Source organism: Saccostrea echinata, unplaced genomic scaffold, assembly GCF_033153115.1.
Source record: "Saccostrea echinata isolate AGI-Se365-2 ecotype Australia unplaced genomic scaffold, CSIRO_AGI_Sech_v1 ptg000051l, whole genome shotgun sequence".
Classification (NCBI taxonomy): domain Eukaryota; kingdom Metazoa; phylum Mollusca; class Bivalvia; order Ostreida; family Ostreidae; genus Saccostrea; species Saccostrea echinata.
Genome location: NW_026889800.1, coordinates 4,474,762 through 4,495,790, shown reverse-complemented (window position 1 = coordinate 4,495,790; position 21,029 = coordinate 4,474,762). Strand labels below are relative to the sequence as shown.

General features: G+C 33.2%; 1 protein-coding gene across 4 annotated transcripts in view; it reads right to left on the bottom strand.

The window, feature by feature from the left end:
- LOC133203704 (histone deacetylase 6-like) overlaps positions 1–21,029 on the bottom strand; it is a 93,857-nt gene that overhangs the window by 27,340 nt on the left and 45,488 nt on the right. The window lies entirely within an intron of this gene.

The following is a 21,029-nucleotide window of genomic DNA, read 5'->3' as shown; positions in this document are numbered from 1 at the left end:
GCAATGAAGCAATAAAAGGCTTAATATGAAGGCAGCTGTGCCACCCCATCATTAAGGGCTGCTGATGAGCCAAGGGAACAATGTTGTCCTTATACCTAAGATATTTCCTTACTAACTAGGACAATCAGACTCAGCCTCTGTCTTAGGAATACAGATAAGTCTATAACTAATTATACAGTTATTATTATACAACAAGACATGATTACAATAAACCTTTTAAGATAAAGGATGGAATTCATGACTTTAAGGATCAACTTCATGAAGGTTCATGAAATGATCTTAATAGGTTCAAACCTTGTTCATGAAGTGTTTTCAATGAATAAAAATCATAATTATATTCATAAAACCTGTTTTACGTTTAGTTCGTGAACAAATGATAAAGTATTTAAAAATCATGAAAAATGATTTTATTCAAAGAAGGAGTTATCTTTCTTTTTTGAAATTAAATAATTGAAAATATTAAATTACTCAGCATGCACGATGATTTTTGTTAAATAACTTATCTGTTATGTTATACAATTTTTAATATTAACATAATGATCGACATAAAAATAATGTTTTTCATTCAACATATCATATTCCAATATTAATAAATACTGTAGAACTTCTTGGTTGATGCCGTATATAATCTTTGTAAAATATTCTGAATGACCATGAATTTTTTTTTGTCTGTTTTCTTTGTTTTGTTTTATTTATTTATTTATTTTTTTTTTTGATTTTTCTTTCTTCTTTGTATCAAAGCTCACCCATACAGTACTTCTCAAAAATATGATAAATTGTAATTAATTTAATCCATCTTCATGACTAACGGTAGCATTAACTGCAGTTATGACAACTACATAAACTTAATAGGGAATTTTCCCTGTTGCTTTTGAAAAATTCAAACCAGAACTTTAAATTGTCATGAAATTTTATTTTACCTATTAGAACACCAAAAGCATACAATTTGAGAACAGAAAGAAAATTCCTACATCAAATTCCTACTTCAAAACTAATTCAAAAACATCTTTTTTTTTTTTTTTTTTTTTTTTTTTTTTTTTTTTTTTGAATTGCTGTTATTACATTAACTAAGATTTTCAATTTTTATCTAAGTTTTTTAATTTTTCCTTACAATTTAGTTAGCTACAAAAGTTTTCTATATTTGCATAGTTGAAATTCTATCTCATATCTTCCTTACAGTGTTTTAAAACTTTGAAACAAATCATCTGCAGCTACTACATCAATAAAGAGTCCTAAGATTTAATGAAAAAGTTTAATGATAAATTACAGCTGATAGTGTAACAGTAGAAATCTTGAGAAATATAAGTATGTGCTAGTAGTGATCAATTATAAGTAAAAACTAGATGAGATCTCGTTGCGAGCAACGAGTAGGTCTTCCGTCCGATTTTTCGATAAGATGAGATATGATTTTGACTATGATCTTTGTTAAAAGATAATAATATATAGACTTCCCTAATTAGATTTATTCTTTTGATTTATATAACTTTATCAAAAAACTATAGATGACATGCTTTTGGCCCCTCTGAGCCCCTAGTTTCAGGGGTCAGCCCCTTTTTCTTGATATCAATTGAAAGGTCTTGTGATTTTGAAAACGTTTTGTTCAAGAAATATTCAGAGATTTCTTTTCGTTGTGGAGATATGCTGAATGGAACTATTTAGGGGCCACCACTCCAAGTCCTTAATGGGGCCGTTTGACAAAAACTGAAAGGGTGCACATTGTTTAGAACATTATTCTGACCACCTTTTGTTCAGCATTGCATATCAAAATATTCCCCCTTTTCGAGATATAAAGCGTCAAAGATTTAGCATTCTGGCCCCTTGTGACCCCTTATTACGTAACGTATGATCAGAATCTTATCATATATTGTTGTAAAACGTTAAGATAAACATCTTTGCTTCAGTAATGTGTTACAGATTATTGATCGTTAAAGAGTTATAGATGAAAAACTTTTGGCCCCTCTTAGCCCTTAATTTGAAGGGTCAGTCCCCTCTTCTTGATATCAAATGAAAGGTCTCGTGAATTTGAAGACTTTTTGTTCAACAACTATACAGAGATTTCTTTTCGTTGTGGAGATATGCTGAATGGAAATATTTAGGGGCCACCCCTCCAAGTCCTTAAAGGGGCCGATTGAAAAAAATTGAAAGGGTGCATATTGTTTAGAACATTATTCTGACCATCTTTTGTTCAGTATTGCTTATCAAAATATTCCCCCTTTTCGAGATATAAAGCGTCAAAGATTTAGCATTATGGCCCCTTGTGACCCCTTATTACGTAACATATGATCAGAATCTTATCATATATTGTTGTAAATTGTTAAGATAAACATTTTTGCTTCAGTAATGTATAACAAAATATTGATCGTTAAAAAGTTATAGATGAAAGAATTTTGGCCCCTCTGAGCCCCTAACTTGAGGGGTCAGCCCCTTATTCTTGATATCAAATGAAAGCACTTATCATTCTGCACAACTTTTGTTATATATGTTTTAACAAAATATTTACAGGTATAAAGATATGATAGAAAACTTGTCAAATTTTGCGAGATGCTTGTGAGCCTATTTTTCGAGCCCAGGCGAGCTTTGGCGCCTTTTGCGCTGGAAAGATATGGACGCAAAAAAGCATATCTACAATCCCTCCTCTACCTTCACTGAGAATCTCAACTCAATATCTTTATTCGTTTTGGAGTGATTACCAGGACAAGCCGACCCTCTGAAAATCAGATAATTGTCTATATCTCACGACCGGAAGTGACGTCATCAATATAAAAAATTTCCAATAAGGTTCAGATCAATATCTATCAGATCTGAAAGTTTCATGAAAATCGACCGAGTCGTTTCCGAGAACTCGCGTGCACAAAATCGGTAAGAAAAAAAAAGAATAATAATAATAACTAGATGAGATCTCGTTGCGAGCAACGAGTAGGTCTTCCGTCCGATTTTTCGATAAGATGAGATATGATTTTGACTATGATCTTTGTTAAAAGATAATAATATATAGATTTCCATAATTAGTTTTCATTCTTTTGATTTATATAACATTTTCAAAGAGCTATAGATGGCATGCTTTTGGCCCCTCTCAGCCCCTAATTTGAGGGGTCAGCCCCTTTTTCTTGATATCAAATGAAAGGTCTTGTGATTTTGAAGACTTTTTGTTCAACAACTATTCAGAGATTTCTTTTCGTTGTGGAGATATGCTGAATGGAAATATTTAGGGGCCACCCCTTCAGGTCCTTAATGGGGCCGTCTGACAAAAATTGAAAGAGTGCATGTTGTTTAGAACATTATTCTGACCATCTTTTGTTCAGTATTGCTTATCAAAATATTCTCCCTTTTCGAGATATAAAGCGTCAAAGATTTAGCATTCTGGCCCCTTGTGACCCCTTATTACATAACATATGATCAGAATCTTATCATATATTGTTGTAAATCATTAAGATAAACATTTTTGCTTCAGTAATGTATTACAAATCATTGATCGTTAAAGAGTTATAGATGAAAGACTTTTGGCCCCTCTCAGCCCCTAATTTGAAGGGTCAGCCCCTTTTTCTTGATATCAAATGAAAGGTCTTGTGATTTTGAAGACTTTTTGTTCAACAACTATTCAGAGATTTCTTTTCGTTGTGGAGATATGCTGAATGGAAATATTTAGGGGCCACCCCTTCAGGTCCTTAATGGGGCCGTCTGACAAAAATTGAAAGAGTGCATGTTGTTTAGAACATTATTCTGACCATCTTTTGTTCAGTATTGCTTATCAAAATATTCTCCCTTTTCGAGATATAAAGCGTCAAAGATTTAGCATTCTGGCCCCTTGTGACCCCTTATTACATAACATATGATCAGAATCTTATCATATATTGTTGTAAATCATTAAGATAAACATTTTTGCTTCAGTAATGTATTACAAATCATTGATCATTAAAGAGTTATAGATGAAAGACTTTTGGCCCCTCTCAGCCCCTAATTTGAAGGGTCAGCCCCTTTTTCTTGATATCAAATGGAAGGTCTTGTGATTTTGAAGACTTTTTGTTCAACAACTATTCAGAGATTTCTTTTCGTTGTGGAGATATGCTGAATGGAAATATTTAGGGGCCACCCCTTCAGGTCCTTAATGGGGCCGTCTGACAAAAATTGAAAGAGTGCATGTTGTTTAGAACATTATTCTGACCATCTTTTGTTCAGTATTGCTTATCAAAATATTCTCCCTTTTCGAGATATAAAGCGTCAAAGATTTAGCATTCTGGCCCCTTGTGACCCCTTATTACATAACATATGATCAGAATCTTATCATATATTGTTGTAAATCATTAAGATAAACATTTTTGCTTCAGTAATGTATTACAAATCATTGATCGTTAAAGAGTTATAGATGAAAGACTTTTGGCCCCTCTCAGCCCCTAATTTGAAGGGTCAGCCCCTTTTTCTTGATATCAAATGAAAGGTCTTGTGATTTTGAAGACTTTTTGTTCAACAACTATTCAGAGATTTCTTTTCGTTGTGGAGATATGCTGAATGGAAATATTTAGGGCCACCCCTTCAGGTCCTTAATGGGGCCGTCTGACAAAAATTGAAAGAGTGCATGTTGTTTAGAACATTATTCTGACCATCTTTTGTTCAGTATTGCTTATCAAAATATTCTCCCTTTTCGAGATATAAAGCATCAAAGATTTAGCATTCTGGCCCCTTGTGACCCCTTATTACGTAACATATGATCAGAATCTTATCATATATTGTTGTAAATCGTTAAGATAAACATTTTTGCTTCAGTAATGTATTACAAATTGTTGATGGTTAAAGAGTTATAGATGAAAGACTTTTGGCCTCTCTCAGCCCCTAATTTGAAGAGTCAGACCCTTTTTCTTGATATCAAATGAAAGGTCGTATCATTCTGCACAACTTTTCTTTTATATGTTTTAACAAATTATTAAATTGTATGAAGATATGAAAGAAAAGGTGTAAAATTTTGTGAGATGTTTCTGAGACATTTTTTGAGCCCTACCGAGCTTCAGTGCCTTTTGAGCTAGAGAGATTTGGGCACCTGCCTGTAAATCTACAAACCTTCCCCTACCTTCACTGAAAATCTTGTCTCAATATCTTAAGTCGTTTCGGAGGAGTTTCAAGGACAAGCCGACCCTCTGAAAATCAGAAAATCCTTAATATCTCGAGATAAAAAGTGACGTCATCTACGAAAAAAATTTCCAATAAGGTTCAGATCAATACCTATCAGATGTGAAAGATTTATGAAAATCGGCCAAGACGTTACCGAGAACTCGCGTGCACAAAATCGGTAAGAATAATAATAATAATAATAATAGGGAAAAAGAAACCGAACGAAAACAATAAGGTCTTCCGTTGGAGACGGAAGACCTTAATAATAGGGAAAAAGAAACCGAACGAAAACAATAAGGTCTTCCGTTGGAGACGGAAGACCTTAATAAAATCAACATTCATTTAGATTTTAACAGAAGTTCAATGAAACTGCTGGTATTTCACACACAAAAAAAGAATTACCCCCCCCCCCCCAAGTTTCTTGTACTAATTGTTTCATAAAGCGATTTCAACAACCTTTCAACACTAAAAATGCCAAAATTGAAACCTTGCTAAAATTTCTGCTTACACAGTATTACATTTTAGTAGATACCAAGGGTTTTTACATTTGCATAAAAAACATTGGCTTTGTCATCAAGGAAATTTTCAGTTTCAGGATTTCCACAAATAGATCATAAAAACCTGACAATGTCTTTTTATCATCAGGGGAAAAAATGTGACAAAAGTTAAAAATGCCCTAGAAGAGGATCGAACTTTTTCACACTTTCCACATTCTTTTATTATCTATTATTCAACAATGGAATGGCCATTAACAGAGAGACGGGAAATCAGTTAATTATCCTGTCTGTAAAGAAAACACAGACATCAAACAAAATAGCTGGGGATTCATAAATGTTTTTATCTGAAAAAAGAGATATTTTTAAAGAACACAATTAGTCCAGTGCAATCCAATTTCACAACATCTCATCACAATTTTCAATTTTACTGAGAAAAACAAAAGGTATTCTTTAGGTGACATATTCCATTTTCTTCTAAGGTCTTCATCATATAGGTCTAATCCTCAGTTAATTAGTTTGTGCCACAGTCTATAGTGTGGAGAAAAACTAATCATACAGAGTAAAGTGATAATTTACCTGTAGTGTACAATTTCAAAAAAGAATAATGAATTACGGCTTATGCCTCTCGGAACAACTGCGTCACGTAATAAAGAGCTTAAAGCAGCAGATTAGCTTTGTCTTGTCAGGGCTGACATACATGTACTAGTATTTTATTAAAAATCGTGCTCTGACTTGCATAGAGACTTGGGGCCTTTCCACAAACATTTCCTAAGATGTGTTGTTCTAATTACGCCAGAGCTTGCTCTACATATGAACAATTTCTAAAACGAGGTAAGTTATTGACAAACAAGTTGATGAAACAAGAATATCAGCAGTCTCGTTAAAAGTCATCATCTTGTAAGTTCTATGGTCAATACAATGACCTTTTCAGCAAATACGGTCTTTAAGTCAAATGCTCAGACTGACTTTTTTCATACTAATTGTTAGGCCATTATTTACACACTGAATTGTCGATGGATTTTTCTGTTATTTCCTGATCAAGACAAGGAGCACACAGCAGGTGTGACCGGTCGGCAGGGGATGCTCATTCCTTCATGGCACCTGATCCCACCTCTGAGGTCTTAGAGGTCTGTGTTTGCTCTGCTCCTATTTTGTAATGTTTAATGGAATTTTGAGCTCGAATACTGTTCGTTATCTCCACATATTTCATTGTAAGACATTACTTAAGATATGTCTAAGTTATAACTTAAGAAGTTTTTAAGATAATTGTCACAACTGTTTCACAAAACAATCTAAGTGTTATATCCTAAGACATTTCTTAGTTGTTTTATGGACTACTGTTTTAACTCTCCACTCTATTTTTAAAGTCTCAGCATACTATAAGTAGGATATCAGTACATGTAAAAGTAAGCTTTATTGGAGTCTCAGCATACTATAAGTAGGATATCAGTACATTTATAAGTAAGCTTTATTTGAGTCTCAGCATACTATAACTAGGATATCAGTACATGTATAAGCAAGCTTTATTTGAGTCTCAGCATACTATAACTAGGATATCAGTTAATGTATAAGTAAGCTTTATATGAGTCTCAGCATACTATAAGTAGGATATCAGTTCATGTATAAGTAAGCTTTATATGAGTCTCAGCATACTATAAGTAGGATATCAGTTCATGTATAAGTAAGCTTTATATGAGTCTCAGCATGCTATAAGTAGGATATCAGTACATTTATAAGTAAGCTTTAATTATTTGAGTCTCAGCATACTATAAGTAGGATATCAGTACATGTATAAGTAAGCTTTATTTGAGTCGAATTAATTCAAGTAACAAAAACTTGAGCTTGAAAAGGGGAGGGGCAGGAGACTAGGAGTTATCCCCCACTATCAAATGAGTTGGACAGAAGTATAGTTTAACTGACCATGAACTCAATTTTTTTCCTTGAAAAATTTCCTCCTTGAACTAAGCCCCCCCCCCCCCTTCTCCCCAACATACAATATAAAGTAAAACACACTTATAGCGAATACGCTTATAAGGAATTGACGCTTATAGTGACGTGATTTTCATTCCCTATGACTTTAAAATATATTGTAAACTTATTGGATATAATGAATTACGCTTATAACGAAGCAAAATTATCTGTCCCTGGCACTTCATTATAAGTGTGTTTTACTGTATTCATGATTCATTCTGATCCTATCTGTTAGAAAGTTTCCAGTAAACATAAAGGCAGCCATAACCTGGAAGGGATAGTGGAAGTACACCTTTGTTTGGGCCTTGTGATGTCTTTTTGTGTCGACTGACAGATGTCCAATTTCAATTAACGAAGCAGTCTTAGCTTAATTTGTCAATTGACATGATATTGCGAACATCCATATAGTTCACTTGATTATTTCTAAACTTAAACTCAATCCTATAATAATATTTAAATTATATTTAGCAAATATGCAATTATACATGTTTTCCTCTAAGTATGACAACCAAATATGTTCAGGGAAGTAGTGAATACAAAACCTACTTTGGGGTATAACAGTTTTCTGATGAATTTCAAATATAAATTAATATTTAGGAAAAAATAATGTCAGTTCATTATTTGAAATTTTCAGATCTTAAAATTTCATTGTTATTTTTAACCTGAGGTATGTGACATAAAATCAGTTTGCTCTTTCTGTATAATTTATTATAATCAGAGTTCATAATAATTAACCATAAAATTTTACAAGAAATTGCAAAGAATTTCACCAGGGGTCTCAAAAAATCTTGCTATATCCATACGTGATCTACATTATACTAGTCTGTATTAGATAACATCAGTAATAAAATTTCCTGGATTCAGAAATGGATAAATTTGTGCCCACAACATGATAAATGACATTCACATTCCATTAATAATTTTAACATTGAGCACATCAAAGACTTCCATTTACATTAAAACACATAATCAGTGTTCTGTAAATGAATCTGTAACTTTATCTTCCATTACTTGCAAAAATCAGCAGTGGGTGTATACCGGTAATAGAATTATTACTGCTAGATCATAATTTGACCTAAAGAGTTTTTGGATCAGATTATCCCAGGTACACCTCAATTTAAGGAGGCTGGGGGGTCAACAAATTAACCATCAGACATAACTTATTTTTTTAGATATGATATCTTAAGCTGTCAGCTATTATTTGTCAAAGAAAAAATTCATACATTTTAGTTTTAAAATTTGATCATTTTTGTATATCTTTATATGGAGCTCTTCTTCTAAAGGAGATCATTATAGTCTAAAAATGGCCACGACCACCCAGCCCTCTTAAGGTCAAGATCTAGTACATGACTTTAGACTAACTATTTGGCGCTAGATCCATTATGATATGATCATAATCAATTTCAACTTTCTTTTTCCCGTACTTTATGGCTCTGATATAGTTATGTAGAAAATAGAGTATTTTCATGGAATTCAATTTGAAATCATGTGAAAAGTAATCCCGATGCCTATATTCAATTTAATATTATTTTAAAGAAGAGGCCAAGAACATACTAATTACTGTTTTCAGAGAGACTGTAGGCAATCTGGAAACTGATTTCCTTTGTCTGATATGGAAAAAACTCCCGTATTCATGACTGGTTTTCTTAATTTTTCATTGCAAAATGACAATTCAAAATATGATTTTTCGTCTTGTTTACCTACAGATTATGCCCTGAAACACCTTATTTGACCAAGCTAAAGTTATAAAGCATCATTAAAGGAAGTTATTTCTCAAATTTGAGAAATCTGTATGCACCTTTCATTTACTAGATCTTGACCTTAAGCTAGGTTTTCATACTGAACTTGGGGCTATGTATGTAGTATGTAAAATCAATTATGTACATTACATAAGTATATCCACACAAACTTTTTACCTATCAATTTGAAGTCAAGTATTGATTGGTTGCTGGGGACAACATGTACATAGCAGCAATTATTGTCATGTCAAATGACACTCTCAAGTTAATATGCTGTGAACAACGTTTATGAAACCAAATGTGTTACTGAACAGAAAAAAAAAATTAAAAAGTGAATTAGAAGAATACTCTCCTAGAAAAAGAGGCCAATTAGGGCTACATTACTCACTTGAGCACACTGGCTAGGAAAAAGCAGAAATAAGTTGTATTAAAAAGTTTACTGGGGGGGGGGGGGGGGGGGAGAGACAAACTTAAATTTACACTACCTCAGGATGCTTCCATATCAATATTTCTAATCATGGCTTTGCTTTTCTTAAACAGAAAAATTTTAAATATTTTTTTCTCTATGTAATCCTATGTAAAACTATGATCACTCATTGTGGCTTTGCACACTGTTCCCATATATATTCCTATGGTAAACTTTGACCCCCTGTTGTGTTCCTGCCCTACCCCAAGGGGTCATGATTGGTACAAACTTGAATTTACACTACCTGAGGATACTTCTATAATAATATGACTAATCATGGCTTTTCTGTTCTTGAGAAGCCAATTTTTAAAGAAAATCCTTTATTTTCCTATGTAAAACTTCGACCCCCTCTTGTGGCCTCACCCTATCCCTAGGGGTTATGATATGAATAAATTTGAATCTACAGTATGAAATGAAGCTTTCACATAATTTTCCTCCTTTCTTGCCCAGTGGTTCTTCAGAAGAAGATTTTTAAAAGATACCATCAAATTTTCACGAATTCTTTATAATTATCTCCCCTCAAAAGAGGGTGTAACACTTCCTCTAAACAAAATTAAATTCCCTTCACCCAAGGATGCTTATAAGTGGCAAGTTTGATTGAAATTGGTCCAATGATTCTTGAAAAGAAGTAGAAAATGTGAAAAGTTCACAGATGACGGATGACAGACAGACGCGGAACACTCTTTGATCAGAAAAGCTCACTTGAGAAAGATGTAATCATATAAGACCCCCTCTATAATGTGGCCCTGCCCTACCCACGGGGGATATGATATGAATGAATTTGAATCTAGAGTATGTAATGAAGCTTTCACATAAGTTTCATCTTTTCTTGCCCAGTGGTTCTTGACATTCACCTGGCTTTCAGAAGCCAATTTTATGTCACGTTATGTGTTCTTTTGTGTTACCAAAAGTTCCTAAAATCCTCTAAAACAAGATTTGTGTAAGAACAGAGTGAATGGTGAACATTTGGAGAGAAAAAAAAATTGAGAAGAGAGTGAATTCATTTTACTAAATAATGGTACATACTACAATCTTCATCAAATCATTAAAAAAGATTTTTCCTCTACTTTCCTATTTTAACTTTTATTATCCAATGTGGCCCCACCCTACCCCCGGGGGCCATGATTTGAATAAACTTGAATCTACACTACCTGAGGAATTCCTTCCATATAAATATGACTGATCGTGGCTTTGCTAACTTTGAGAAGATATTAAAGATTTCTTTTATACATTCTTATTCTTATGTAAAACTTTGAATCTCCATTGTATCCCCACCCTAGTACCCCTAGGGGCTATCAGATTTGAGAAAAAAAAAACTTGGATCTACAATCTCTGAGAATGCTTCCATATGAATATCACTTATCATGAATTAATGTTCTTGAGAAGATTTTTTTAAAGATTTTCCCTATATAGTCTTTAATTGTAAAACTTTGATTGCCTTTTGTACCCCTACTCTACTCCTGGGGGCCATGATTTGAACAAACTTGATTCAACACTAACTTAGGATGCCTCTGTATCAGTATGACTAATCATTGCTCTTCTGTTTTTGAGAAGAAGATTTTTAAAGATTTTTTTCCCCTATTATTCCTATGTTAAACTTTGATTTCCCATTGCAGCCCCATCCTTACCCTTGGAGCCACAAACTGTATAAACTTGAATCTACACTACTGTAGTAAGGTTTTGACTTAAGGACATACGCAACATAGTTTGAACTATATTGTCTTTTTCCCTGGAGTTGGGAAGGAACTGTGTGCTACATTTTCATGTCTATATATGCTGTTGTACACTTCTTCTAAAACAAGTTTAGATAAATGAAACATCTAGAATATATGTTTAGTAATTTTGGTACCTTTTTCTTTGAATTATACAAAAATTTCCATCAATTGATATCTTTTCAAAACCCCTGGTAATGCATGCTGATTTTTTCTTTTTGTCTACAAACATCTGATGGCACTTAATAATCATAAATTAAGAATATCTTGAAAAATTATCAGTAGGCAAGGTATGTTGCATATGTCCTTAAGTTTCATATTTTCTGGCCTAGTGGTTCTTGGTTTGCAGACAGAATGGATGGATGACAGATACCCTTCCATGGCATAAGTTCTATTCTTTGACCAAACAATCATGTCAAATAAGACACCACTCAACATCCCACACATTATGTCAAAGTAACAGGTAATTTGTATTCATTGCTTCACAGAACAGAGCACTGAATAACTACAATTTCTGGTTTTAATCATTCCATTGTGGATTCTATCTCTTCCCTCTCTGTTTTTCTAGAATCAAATCAATATATAATGCATATAATCAATCTTTGATGATGCATATAAATTGCTAAATCCAATTAAGATGCAAATCTTTTAGAATAGGTGATATGGGGATTAAATATGTATAAAGGAAAAGAATCCGTTACATCTTAGAAGTGGATTATAACTATAAACAAAATGCATTTATATTGATGGGCAATGATAATATCCTTTGTTTAAATTGAAAAAAAAAAATAATTTCACAATGCACTGTAAAGATCAAAACATATTACTGCAAATATTAGGGACAGCTAGGACTGATTTACATAAGCACAGAATAGATATTTAAATTATTACAGTAAAACACACTTATAGCAAAGTACCAGGGATAAATAATTTTGCTTCATTATAAACATAATGCGTCATATCCATTAAGTTCATAATATGTTTTAAAACTAAAGGGAATGAAAATCACTTTGCTGTATTAGTGAGAATTCATTATAAATGTGTTCACTGTAACCGTGTTTTACTGTATACATACTGTAAGTGAGAATTCATTATAAACGTGTTCGCTGTAACTGTGTTTTACTGTATACATACTGTACATGAGAATTCATTATAACCGTGTTCACTGTAACCGTGTTTTACTGTACATACTCTAAGTGAGAAGTCATTATAAACGTGTTCACTGTAACCGTGTTTTACTGTACATACTCTAAGTGAGAAGTCATTATAAACGTGTTCACTGTAACCATCTTTTACTGTACATACTGTAAGTGAGAATTCATTATAAGCAACGTGTTCACTGTATTCATGTTTTACTGTACATACTGTAAGTGAGGAATCATTATAAATGTGTTCACTGTAACCATGTTTTACTGTACATACTTGTTTTTACAATCAGTACTAACTGATATTAGAATACTCTTTACAAAAGAACTATATACGGTAAGGGCGTTTTCCTGCCCCCATAATAGTCAAATTTTGAAAATCTCTTGAAATGAGAAAAAGTGCATATATTGTATAAAATAATCCAAATTAAGACAATATATTATGAAATTGGAAAAATTAGTTGGCTTTTCTTGTCTATGTGACGTCACAAACTATTTGGATTTCCGTTATTTTTGAAATAGAGGCCAAAATGCACAGATTTTGTTCAATTTTGACTATAGTATTTATAGAGCGCAAGCTTGCTCAGGTACCATATTCAAATATTTCATTGATATTATCATTCTACACATTATATCAAAAGATCTAGTCTGAGCAGACCTGCGCTCGATAATTTCCAATCAAAATACCGACGTAAAATACGCTATTTTCTCTCAAAATCATTGCAATTTGGAATTTACGTCATTTTATTGACGTCATATCTAACTAATGATGTCATAGTTGATAAAAATATTTAATGCTTTGAAGTCTGCAAATATCCACCTGGTTTAGAACATAATTAAAGATTTCTCCATCAAAGTTTTACTTTGGGGGCAGATACTGGCCACTACAGAATATAGTCCTTTGGAATCCATTTTTAAAATATAAAATTTTATAGATACACTTATAGGATCAATTAAAAGTTTTAAGATTTTACTTCTTTCACCTTCCAAGACATATTTTTCTTCAGCATGATTACATTTATAGATTATTGGGAACCAACTCTGACAAAAGACGTAAAATTGATAAAGTACGTGTTTTTTTGTAAATAAATAGCAGTGTCCATGACTGTTAGGAGAAGATATAAACAAGTCTGATGGTGAATGACAGACTTAATGAAATATTTCTTACTGAATATTTGCTGAGAAGTGATGTATGAAAACTTAACCTTTTGGCCTCCGTTAAAGCAGACAGGTAAATGAATTCACATAAAATGATAGAACGTGATTGATAGAAAACATCTTAATCTAGACTGACATTGGAATGGAAGCTTCCCAGCCTCATTCTCAGCTCTGATAACAAACAGTGATGATCAGTTATAGCCTTTTCGCAGATCAATTATGATAACATATTATATATAAATTAAATATTGAAATTCTGACAGATACTCCAGAAAACCTGCAGATGAGCTGTCAAGAAATTCAAATTAAGTCTCAAGCTTTCTTAAAATTAAAAAAAAAAAAAAGAAAGGAAATATCCACCAATTGATAATTAACACAACTTGCTTTCAATTGATACAAATTTCTTTGGACCAATAAAGAGATCACAAAATGTGTAAAGTTATATAATACATCACTGTTTATAAAATTTAAATACATTATGTTGTGTTAATATACATTTATTGCATGATAGTGAGGGAAATATGAAGATTTATTCAGCCAAGAAGTATCATATTCCCCGAGGGCTTCGCCCGAGGGGAATATGATATTTCTTGGCTGAATAAATCTTCATGTTTCCCGAACATTCATGCAATGAATTGTTTATTATACCGAAACAAGCAAAAACTTTGAAATAAACATAAACTTTCAAATTCAGCACCGCTCTCAAATTCACTTTCATTTTTAACGTAAAGTTACTGAAACCCTTTGACACATCACTAATCATCAATTTTGTGACGTAAACCAGGCTATTGTGACGTCTACTACTCTCCGGAGTTTTCTTTCAACGGACGATAACTATATTGCGGGAAAATGCACTTGGTGTCCGAAGAGGGGAAATATGATGAAAAGCATGCCGACGACCATGAAATATGAAGTTTTATGGCCCGATCACATGATAATCTAGAACCAATCAAATAACGCATTGTGTAGAATAATTATAATGAGGTATAATAATAAGATATAAAACAAACAGCAATCTAAAACAGTAAGGAATTAAAAGATATTTTTCAAATTAGAAGTAATTCCTTTTCTAAGTTAAGCATTTAATAAATATACATATTAATTAAGGATGTGACCTCAAAAAACAACAAGAGGCCCAAGGGCCTTAACGATCACCTGAGTACAACAATTTAGAGGATTCATAAACTGATAAATGAAGCTTTGTTGCAAAAAAGCAAGAAAAATAGTAAGATTTAGATCAACAAAATAATTGTTCTAGTATCTATCTATCAGTCCCCCATTTATCACTTAATTACCATGAAGACTTTTAACAAAATGTCTATTACCTCTCACATTGACCTCACTTGACCTTTGAAGAACATTAAAAATGATAAGTTATTTTTGTTTCATTTTTATTCATCTATTATTTCCAAGTCTACCTGATCATTTAGACTAAGAAAGTACTTTTTGCATTATACAAAAAATGTTCTTGCATAATTCTCTTATTCTATTAACCTTTCAAATACATTATCTACAGTGATTAATTATCAAAGGTGAATGGCAAAGGGGAATAACTTCACTCAGTAGAATACAAATTAATAGAGCCCTGGCCAGGACCAGAACACTTGACTAAATGGTCCAGATGTTCAAAATTCTGGTAAAAATACCCTTACTTATTAAAACTTTTCTCTCTGTTTGCCTCCAGTATGCCCAGGAGCAAAGAAGACCTTTTTCACTATTTAACACAGCCCTACCCTAACACCAGAACCCATGACCCAGGGTCATGAAATTTACAAATTTAGAAGAGGTACCTCCATCATCATAACTATGCAATTAAATGTAGTTGAAGATTTTCAAAAAATTCACCCATTTTCACTACATTATCAATAGAGCCCCCCCCCCCCACCTCACAGACACAACAGAACCCATGGGACAACAAGTTTTAAAAATTTTGTAAAAGCATCCTTGCTCATCGTAACTATACACTCGTTTCTTTGCTTCATAACCAGTAGCAGAAAAAATATTTTGAAAGAAATTATGAATTTTCACTGTATAATCAATAGAGTCCCCCCACCTTTCACCAAAACCCCGGGCCCTGAGGACATGAATTTTACAATTTTGGAAGAGGCAGCCATGCTCATCATAACTATGTACTTAGTTTATTTAATACCCAGGAGCAGAGAGGAAGATTTTCAAAGAATTGATGCATTTTCACTATATAATCAATAGAGCCCCGCCCTAGCTAACACCAGAACCCCTGATCCAGGGGCCATGAAATTCACAATTTCTGAAGAGGCACTCTTGCTCATCATAACTATGTACTTAGTTCATTTAAAGCCCAGGAGCAGAGAAGAAGATTTTCAAAGAAATAATGCATTTTCACTATATAATCATTCCGGTCCCACCCTAACACTAGAACCCTTGACCCAGGGGCCATGAAATTCACCACTTTGGAAGAGGCAGCCATGCTCATCATAACTATATACTTAGTTAGTTTATTTAATACTCATGAGCAGAGAAGAAGATTTTCAAAGAATTAATGCATTTTCACTATATTATCAATAGAGCCCCACCCTTAGACACCAGAACCCCTGATCCTGGGGCCATGAAATTCACAATTTTGGAAGAGGCAGCCATGCTCATCATAACTATGTACTTAGTTAGTTTATTTATACCCAGGAGCAGAGAAGAAGATTTTCAAAGATTTAATGCATTTTCACTATATAATCAATAGAGCCCCACCCTTAGAACACCAGAACCCCTGACCCAGAGGCCATGAAATTCACATTGGAAGAGGCAGTCTTGCTCAACATAACTATGTACTTAGTTAGTTTATCTAATACTCAGGAGTAGAGAAGAAGATTTTCAAAGAAATAATGCACTTTCACTATATGATCTATAAAGCCCAACCCTAGCACCAGAACCCCTGACCCTGGGGCCATGAATTTCACAATTTTGGTAGAGGGCTCAATGCTTATTACAATCATGCCAACAGTTTGACTGCTTGATGTCCAGGAGTAAAGAAGATTTTTAAAGATTGCATTCATTTTGGTGGTTTTAGCCCCACTCCTCAGGCCCCAGGGGGGCAGGGACCATGAAATTCACTATTTTTGTCCCCCTTCACCCATAGATGCTATATGCCAAAATTGGTTGAAATTGGTTGAGCGGTTTCAGATAAGAAGCTGAAAATGTTTAAATGTTAACGCATGACAACGGACAAAAACGGATAGCAATAGGTCACCTGAGTGACTCAGGTGACCTAAAAATTGAAGATAATTTTTAAATTGGATTTTTTTTTCTCACAAGCTGCAGCCTTTATTCATAGGGATATTTATATATTATTTTGAAATTCCTTCAAGAAGGGGTATTTGATTCTATTTTAAGAGCTACCATCTTTGGCATCATAACTATTATTCTCAGATCTTTAATATCTGAACTAGGTTACTAGTATATGTATATAGTTCATTAACGTAATATTATCATCCTTAGGTCAAAGAGTCCATCACTTAACAATTCAAGACTTCCAGGAATAATAATCAGATTAATAGGGACATCATTTCCACATTTGGCCAGAGGTTGTCCAACACTGTGTACTTGAGAAGCAGAAAATCCTCCCCTTATTGATTTACTGAAGTACCAGTTTCCGGGGATTTTAAATGCATTAGTTCTAATGTATGAGCATGTTGGAAATAATCCATACTCTTATACACAGCAATAACTACTTCCAAACTTGAATTCCCCCTCAACAGCTAATACCAAGGTCAATCCAATCACAGTATTCCAAGGCTCATTGAGAGTTATTATCTCCATTTTATTCCTCTCTATGAAATCCACTTCTACAGAATAATTATTTTTATTTTACTGCTTTGTATGATTCACTTTTTACTGTCTTTAGAGAATCATTATATCATTTTTCATTATCTTTAGGAGATCACTAAATACATGTTCCAGTGTTTTAAGCTAAGAGATATTTCTAAATGATCACTAGTCTAAGAGTTATTTCTGACCATATCATTTTTGTTTACAGCTGTATTGGAGGATGACTAACTGATTAGTACCACTTCCTCAAAAGGATCACTACTGTTTAGTCTAACTTTCTTTAGTCGGTGATCATGAGCGCTCGCTCTGGAAGGTAGTGTGTTTGAATCAAGGCCGCAACTGACCAAGCACTCGGCACTTTGAAGTGAAAGCTGCGGGTCCTTCCAATGAGACCTTAAAAACCAAGGCCCCGTGTCACTGCAGGCATTGGCACGATAAAAAAACCCTCACTGCTCAATGGCCCTGAGTGCCGAGTAAAGGTCTAAATCTGAAGCCCTTCACCAGTGTATAGTAATGTCTCTATATGAGTGAAAAATTCTCGAACGGGGCACAAAACAACAATCAATCAAACTAAAAGATGACTGCTATTTCTGACTATCTCTAGATGATCTCTGTTGTTATTTTCACTATGACTACTTGACCTCTATTGTCAGCTTCACTATCTATAGAACATTACAAATGTTAAGTTAATCTTTCTCAAGTTTCAAAGTCTCTAGAAAATGATTGTATTTATTATATATCTATAGCATCTCTATTTTAAATTTCATTATCTCTAGAAGATCTCTATTGTTAGTTTCACTATCTCTACAGGATCTCTACTGCTAGTTTTTTCATTATCTCTACAGGCACTCTATTGTAAGTTTCTTTATCTCTATCTCTTTATTACTTTTATCATCTCTAAGGAATCTTCATTGCATCCTGGGTATCTAGGAGGCAGAGTACACAGTTGTAATGAGTGAAGCAAATGAGAGTTACTCCCCTTTGTTAGTTTCACCATCTCTAGGGGATTTCTTTGTTAGTTTTATCATCTCTACAAGATTAAGATTGTTAATTTCATCATCTATAGAGAATCTCTATTAGTTTCATCATCTCTAGATGTTTTGTAAGTTTCATCATGCATAGAAGATATCTATTGTTAGTTTCATTTTCTCTGGAGGAACACTACTGATTTCTAGATGTCTCTATAAGTTCATTTTCTGGCCATCTTTTGATGGTCACATTATGTTGTACTTCCTCTAAAGTGTCACTCTAAGTATTTATGATTTTAGGAAAACTATATTATTGTTTTACTTCTTTAGAGGGCCATTGTCTGTATACTTATTTCTGACCATTTCCTGAAATACTACATCACACTAGTCTTGCTTATTTCTGGATAATTCATTATCCCAGAAGAAATGAATTTTTTTCTGATTACCGTAGATCACCAAATTTTCGCAAAACCTTATTTTCACGAGATGTGTATTTGGTGTTTATAAGCGAGACAAAATTTTCACAACTGCTTGTTAATTCTATATATATTCTCCCTGCTATGCTTTTAAAAATATGTGACAATCAAAATTTTGTGAGCAGACATACTTTCTCGAATAATTACGCGAAAATTTAGTTCTAGCGAATAGGAAGTGATTTACAGTACCTCAGTAAATTATTGTTTGGATTTAAAGTTATATAGGCCCATTTTCTACAGTAATTCTCATAGGTAATTAAATCATACAAAAATTATGCCTCCTGCTCTGATTTTCTTAAAATTTTTACTGCATATATTTTATACAATATTCATATTTGCTAACATCAATAAAACTTTTATTATTTTGTATGTGAAGTGTTCATCCACAAACTGAAAATAATTGAATAACTAATTTTTAGAAATTTATTATAACTCAGTTCTGAATTTTGTAATGCAGGTGCCCTCATACATAATATGTCATAAAACTTTCTGATTAAAATTAGGTAATAGATATCCTTATAAAGGGGATAAATTTCATCTAATCAATCAGTTCTCCACTACAATTAAAAAAAAATGATGATATTGCTATTTTTAAGTCATTGATATGGTTGAAATATTTTTTAAATATAATTTTCAAAGAAACCACATCTTTTTGAGAATCATGTTGAAGCTACAATGCCAGGAGCCAGAATGCATAAGAGTTATGTGGGTACATGTCCTCAGCTGAGTACCACTGCTCTGCAATGCTAACGAGGTGTGACAAAGATTACTCATTTGTACTTAACAAAAAGAATTCCGGTAAATCTAGATAATTAGACATGATCAGCACAATGACGAGAAAATCCACTTTTTGGCTGAGATACATACACAGAATACTTGTCTCTCTGACACAATGCAAAATAAACAACAATTTCTACTAATTAACAACATAATTTGTCTTCCAGCTAAGGTGGCAAAAATCTGTCAAATTCATGAAATCGTTTTGATTCATAGACTTGTTTTTCTTCCTTCAAGTCATTTATTATTTTCTTTCTATTTATATGCACTAGAATAGTTCTCAAAAACAACATAAGGATTTTTATGATGTCTCCGGATTCTGCTTGTAAGTAGGATAACGATCAGTTGACTTAGATTATACATGATTGGTAAAATCTCTACAAAGCTTGAGACATCTTGTTATTGACAGATCTCCAGATAGCCTGCTTCTTCAGACATTACAGTGGTTTACTTAAACTGTTTATAAACATCAAAATACAGATATTATGTGATTTACAAAAGATGAAAGGATCCATCCCCTACAGTGCTGATAGCAGTCATAAAATACTTCAAATCAGCATCCAAATTGAGTTACATCAGTAGAAACAGTCATCTTATATATCATTAGCTTACAATTTTAACTATCTTGGAGGCATTCTCAATAATTAACTCTTTATTTCCATTTAAATACTTTTAAGTAATACTTTAACTTGTTCATTAATCATTTGTGTTGATGACTGCAACAGCTAGGGTTCAATGGCCGAGATGACAAAAAAGAAATTAAAACTTCATTTCCATAAAAAAAAATTATTATATCTTGGGTCACACGTTTCTTCTTTATCTTATATAGATCAAAATATACAGTACAACGAGATTTTAGAATGAGAGGCCCCATGCATGTGGGCCACAACACTCACCTGAGTAACTTTGGCCCTGCTGTTCTTCACCAAATTTTCCCCTTGTAATATACAATTAATAACTCCTTATGAGGTCAACATGGTGAAATAAGGACACGAGATCTGGCCCACGAGGTGACCTGACCTGACCGAGGCTGCATAGCGGCCGAGGTCAGGTCAGATCAGCGAGTGGGTCAGGTCGAGGGTCCTTATTTCACCATGTTGAACTCATAAGGGATAATCAATTGTTTTATTATACCGATATAAGTTAAGACAATTTTTGTAGGCTTAATTACTAAAGTAATCAATTGTGTATTAGACCTACGAAATGTTATTTTTAGTGT